The 5636-nt window shown below is 53.7% G+C and overlaps 2 non-coding genes across 2 annotated transcripts in view; both read right to left on the reverse strand.

Moving 5' to 3' along the window:
• Positions 1-110, reverse strand: part of LOC121877144 — a 4382-nt gene extending 4272 nt beyond the window's left edge. The window contains exon 1 of the ribosomal RNA XR_006090907.1: positions 1-110. This exon is cut by the window's left edge and continues 4272 nt beyond it. This is a non-coding gene — a ribosomal RNA (large subunit ribosomal RNA).
• A 1102-nt stretch (positions 111-1212) lies between these two features.
• On the reverse strand, positions 1213-1376 carry LOC121877143. Its single transcript, XR_006090906.1, has one exon. It is a non-coding gene; the product is annotated as a 5.8S ribosomal RNA (ribosomal RNA).
• Between the last annotated feature and the right edge of the window lie 4260 nt (positions 1377-5636).

Genomic DNA, 5636 nt, shown 5'->3' on the forward strand with positions numbered 1-5636 from the left:
GGCTTTTCCCGGTTCAGTCGCCCTTACTAAGGGAATCCCTGTTGGTTTCTTTTCCTCCGCTTATTAATATGCTTAAATTTGGCGGGTAGCTCTCTCCTACTACGAGGTCGATCGTGGTCTCATCATCCTTAGGGGGAACAAGTTCCCCAACCACGAAGCGGAAGACGCTCTGCCACCGACTTTCTTCACCACCGACATTACCAGGCAGGAAGGTTTGAGGGGCTTGTCGCGGGGGTACCAGCGGCCATGGCGCCGGCACTCCCACCCCTGACTCCGTTCCTTCTCATTGAGTGGTAAATAGCCAATAGGAAAAGTGTTCCAGCAGAACATCTCTCGCAGAGTCATATACACACACAGTTTTAATGCATATACGCTCGTGTTCCGCCCTTACTCGGCCGCACCTTTGCCGCTTAAACTTTGACCTCTTTCCCCGTTCCCGCATGCCACAGCAGTGGCACTTGTTTATCCGGAGAAAGAGAGCGAGAGTCGCAGTATTAATTGGCGTGAGCGGCCTTTCCGGCTGCAGAACTAGTGCTCTATCCCGGCGAGCGCCGTTATGAGGCGCAACACCGTCTTTAACGCGTTTAGAGAGAACTCCCCCTGCCTCCCTCCCAGTCATGAGATAGACGTGGACTCGTGGCGAACTCTCAAAGAGAACGCCCACACCGCGTCTGACCGTGGGAGAGGGTGGAGGAGCGCGTGAGGAAGAGCACGGCGTCACCCAAGCATTCTCATCTCTCTGCCTGCACCACTACATGGTAGACTGCGGGCCCAGGCGCACTCATCAATTTAGGTTCCACTGCAATGCATGCCAAGCACTCTTTTCGAGGTGATAGACGAAATTCCGGCGGGGCTTACTTAAAAGATATCCGACCCGGTTTCGTTTCCTCTTCGTGGGATGGAGTGCCTCTTAGAACATGTGCAGCATCAGCCATGAGCGGCCGACGGCCATTCGTGTCTCTGTGGACAGCAGGCAAAAGAGCGCCGCCTCCAGTTATTTGCGAGGGCGACAACTGTCGCTTTGTTGTGGTTGAATGTGGGTGCGCCAAGTCCATGGACTTGCTAGTGATAGGCTTGCTTGTTTTTAAGGGCACGCCTCGCGCAAGGCGCGGGCGATTAAACCCCAAGGCGGAAGCTCGGTTCGGGTTACCCTCGTGTCGGGGAGACAGTCAGCAGGCACCGAACTCGCAGCAACCGATGGATGTATATTTCCGACCCTCGTAGAGGAGTGGCGGCGACAAGCTCATATGGCTGCCGCCGCCGCAATATGCGTTCAACTTGTCGATGTATCTGGTATTCTTGCGATTCACATACCGACACGCAGTTTGCTGCGGTCTTCATCGACCCACGAGCCGAGTGATCCCCCGTTAAGAGTTGTGTATTTGCCATTTGGTCTTTTTGCGACTAACCATCACAGGTCGAGTCTCAATGAAAGGGTTTGACAGACATAGCCCAAGTTTGTGGTTTGGGTTTGGCCGGACGACTTGTTGTTGTTTTTTGCCACTTGAATTTCACTCTTTTTGGGTCAAGAGGCTTATTCGCCGGTAGTAAGGAACGGACGGGCAGCCGTCCAAAGCCCCGTCCGTCCTCCTCCTCCGGTCTTCGCGCTCTCGCCCGAGTGTGGTCCACCTACAGCGTGGTGGTACCTATTTTTGGTGCGGGGGCCGGGATTGTCCTCTTTCGCTGCTGGAGTTGCCAGAGCAGAGCCCGAGACCGCCCAAATCAGGAGAGTAGTAGTAGTAGTTTTAAGAGCGCCCCGTTCTCTTTCTCTGTTAATGATCCTTCCGCAGGTTCACCTACGGAAACCTTGTTACGACTTTTACTTCCTCTAAATGATCAAGTTTGGACATCTTTCCGTCAGCTCGAGGCGACGACCCCAGAAAACCCTCGCGGGCAACGGGGCCGACAATCCAAGAGCGCCAGTCCGAAGGCCTCACTAAATCATTCAATCGGTAGTAGCGACGGGCGGTGTGTACAAAGGGCAGGGACGTAGTCAGCACAAGCTGATGACTTGCACTTACTGGGAATTCCTCGTTCATGGGAAACAATTGCAAGCCCCAATCCCTATCAAGAAAGGCTTTGAACGGGTTACCCGCTCCTCTCGGAGGGGGAAAACTCGTTGATCCCTTCAGTGTAGCGCGCGTGCGACCCAGAACATCTAAGGGCATCACAGACCTGTTATTGCTCAATCTCGTGCGGCTAGAATTGCCGCTTATCCCTCTAAGAAGAAGTTGCGAACTGGACACCATTTTCTGGAGATCCGTCGACTACTTAGTAGGCCAGAGTCTCGTTCGTTATCGGAATTAACCAGACAAATCGCTCCACCAACTAAGAACGGCCATGCACCACCACCCACCGAATCGAGAAAGAGCTCTCAATCTGTCAATCCTTCCGGTGTCTGGGCCTGGTGAGGTTTCCCGTGTTGAGTCAAATTAAGCCGCAGGCTCCACTCCTGGTGGTGCCCTTCCGTCAATTCCTTTAAGTTTCAGCTTTGCAACCATACTTCCCCGGAACCCAAAGACTTTGGTTTCCCGGAAGCTGCCCGCCGGGTCATGGGAATAACGCCGGCGGATCGCTAGTTGGCATCGTTTATGGTTAGAACTAGGGGCGGTATCTGATCGCCTTCGAACCCCTCCACTTTCGTTCTTGATTAATGAAAACATCGGCAGCAAATGCTTTCGCAATCGTTCGTCTTGCGACGGTCCAGAAATTTCACCTCTAGCGTCGCAATACGAATACCCCCGCCTGTTCCGATTAGTCGTACCTCTGGTTCCGAAAACCAACAAATAGAGACCGAGGTCCTATTCCATTGTTCAGCATCACCATTCGGGCCATTCAAAATAGCCTGCTCTGAGCACTCTAATTTTTCAAAGTAAACTCTCCGGCCGCTGGGACACTCGACAAGAGCATCCCGTGCGAGCCGGCAGAGGCGCTGTTCAGGGCGTGACAGTAAACACCGGGCGGTGCACCGTCGATCCGGAACTGAGATCAACTACGAGGCTTTTTAACCGCAGCAACTTTGTATACGCTATTGGGCTGGAATTACGCGGCTGCTGGCACCAGACTTGCCCTCCAATGGATACTCGTTAAAGGATTTAAAGTGTACTCATTCCGATTGCGAGGCCTCGGATGAGACTCACATCGTTATTTTTCGTCACTACCTCCCCGTGCGGGGAGTGGGTAATTTGCGTGCCTGCTGCCTTCCTTAGATGTGGTAGCCGTTTCTCAGGCTCCCTCTCCGGAATCGAACCCTGATTCCCCGTTACCCGTTATAGCCATTGTAGGCGCATAACCTACAATCGAAAGCTGATAAGGCAGACACTTGAAAGAAGCGGCGCCGGTGCGGAGACCGTGCGCTCAGCCCGAAGTTATTCAGATTCACCACAGGTGGGTTACGGACCGGGGCCCGACCAGTTTTGAACTAATAAAGCGCTCTTCCCTTGCGGTCAGAGACCAATTGCATGTATTAGCTCTAGAATTGCCACAGTTATCCAAGTAAGTGGGTTTACAGATCCAATGAAACATAGCTGATTTAATGAGCCATTCGCGGTTTCGCCTTAAATCGGCTTGTACTTACACATGCATGGCTTAATCTTTGAGACAAGCATATGACTACTGGCAGGATCAACCAGGTAGCTGCTGCTGTTGGCGGCGCCTATCACGGCGGCCAAAATAGTGAGATTGAGAGGGAGGCAGAAGACATTGGGCGAGGGACCGCACGTTGGCCTTAGAGAAATAGCAAACCAGATGATCAGATCTAACTGCACCTTCTCTTGCTATCCTCGGCGCCGGCAGCGCCACCGTGTGTGCCAATCTCCTCCCTTATCCGCTCCTCTTTGCCCCAGCTCCAGCGAGGCAGCCGACATTGGGCGAGGGACCGCACGTTGGCGAATCTCCTCCCTTATCCGCTCCTCTTCTCTTTGCCCCAGCGAGGCAGAAGACATTGGGCGAGGGACCGCACGTTGGCCTTAGAGAAATAGCAAACCAGATGATCAGATCAAACTGCACCTTCTCTCGCTATCCTCGGCGCCGGCAGCGCCACCGTGTGTGCCCATCTCCTCCCTTATCCTCTCCTCTTCTCTTTGCCCCAGCGAGGCAGCCGACATTGGGCGAGGGACCGCACGTTGGCCTTAGAGAAATAGCAAACCAGATGATCAGATCAAACTGCACCTTCTCTTGCTATCCTCGGCGCCGGCAGCGCCACCGTGTGTGCCAATCTCCTCCCTTATCCGCTCCTCTCCTCTTTACCCAGCTCCAGCGAGGCAGCCGACATTGGGCGAGGGACCGCACGTTGGCCAATCTCCTCCCTTATCCGCTCCTCTTCTCTTCTCTTCTCTTTGCCCCAGCGAGGCATAAGACATTGGGCGAGGGACCGCACATTGGCCCATCTCCTCCTCTCTCTCTTTCTCTTACTGTTTGTGGGGACGTGGGCTCATGAGCGCCATCGTCGCCCAATATTGGTTAGGTTGTGTATTTCACGGGTGGGAACCGCCATCGTCGTTGTTAGGTGATGGGGTAACCCAACGTGTGCTTTGACGAGTTTTGGCTGCTAAACTCTCTTTTTAGTATACTCGGCTCCCAGACTGCGCCCTGGTCGTGTTGAACCATGAGCGTTGTCTATGCACATTAAAGGTAGCCGTTTGCGCGTGGAATAGTGCAATGAATCTCGGTCAAGAGACGGTTGGGCGCTGCATTGAAGGCCGGCACAGACGCGAAGACGGGGTGATCAGCCAACGCAAGTCCGCTAAGTTGGGCAGACAGCAAGGCGAAGGGGAGCCCCGTTCCGGACTGAAAGGCCGCAGCATATGCTGTGACGAAACTAGTAGGGTGGCGACGTGTGCGCCGAGAGAGAGAGACCTGGCAAGTGTAATTGATAGAGCGCGAGCCTACTCGCCATAAGCCCGCTCCACTGCCATTCCTCTGATCCAATGAGACTAAAATCTCTCTCTCTCCTTCTGCTCCAGCCATTGCAGGGCAGGGAAGCGACGGCAATTTTGGTTGTTGTTTTTGAATGCCGCGCTTTGCTTCGCAGAGGCGCCGAAGCGCTCCGCTGGGGGGCGGAAGATATTTCACACCGAATATGTGTGTGAAGGCACCCTCTCCCCTTAATATAGTGAAATAGTGCAATCCAGCATACAAGGTCGGACGATAGGACATTCACCGTACCGCACCTCGAGAGTGGATGTTGGGTAAGGTTAAAACCGGACTGTTCGCAGACAGCAGAATAACCCGGTTCCGGACTAATTGGTGGATGCAACATCATGATGATGCTGCTGCTGTCGCGGAAACCGCAGTGGCGACGTGAGAGAGTAATAATGTTCAATAGGGAGAGCGACCTGGCTGGTGTAATTGATAGATCGCGAGCCTACTCGCCATTAGCCCGCTCCACTGCCATTCCTCTGACCCAATGAGACTATTCTCTCTCTCGCTCTCCTTCTGCTCCAGCCATTGCAGGGCAGGGAGAGGAAATCGACGGCAATTTTGGTTGTTGTTTTTGAATGCCGCGTTTTGCTTCGCAGAGGCGCCGAAGCGCTCCGCTGGGGGGCGGAAGATATTTCACATCGAATATGTGTGTGAAGGCACCCTCTCCCCTTAATACAGTGAAATAGTGCAATCCAGCATACAAGAGCGGACGA

The sequence above is a fragment of the Homarus americanus genome, unplaced genomic scaffold (genome assembly GCF_018991925.1).
Source record: "Homarus americanus isolate GMGI-L3 unplaced genomic scaffold, GMGI_Hamer_2.0 scaffold30360, whole genome shotgun sequence".
NCBI lineage: Eukaryota > Metazoa > Arthropoda > Malacostraca > Decapoda > Nephropidae > Homarus > Homarus americanus.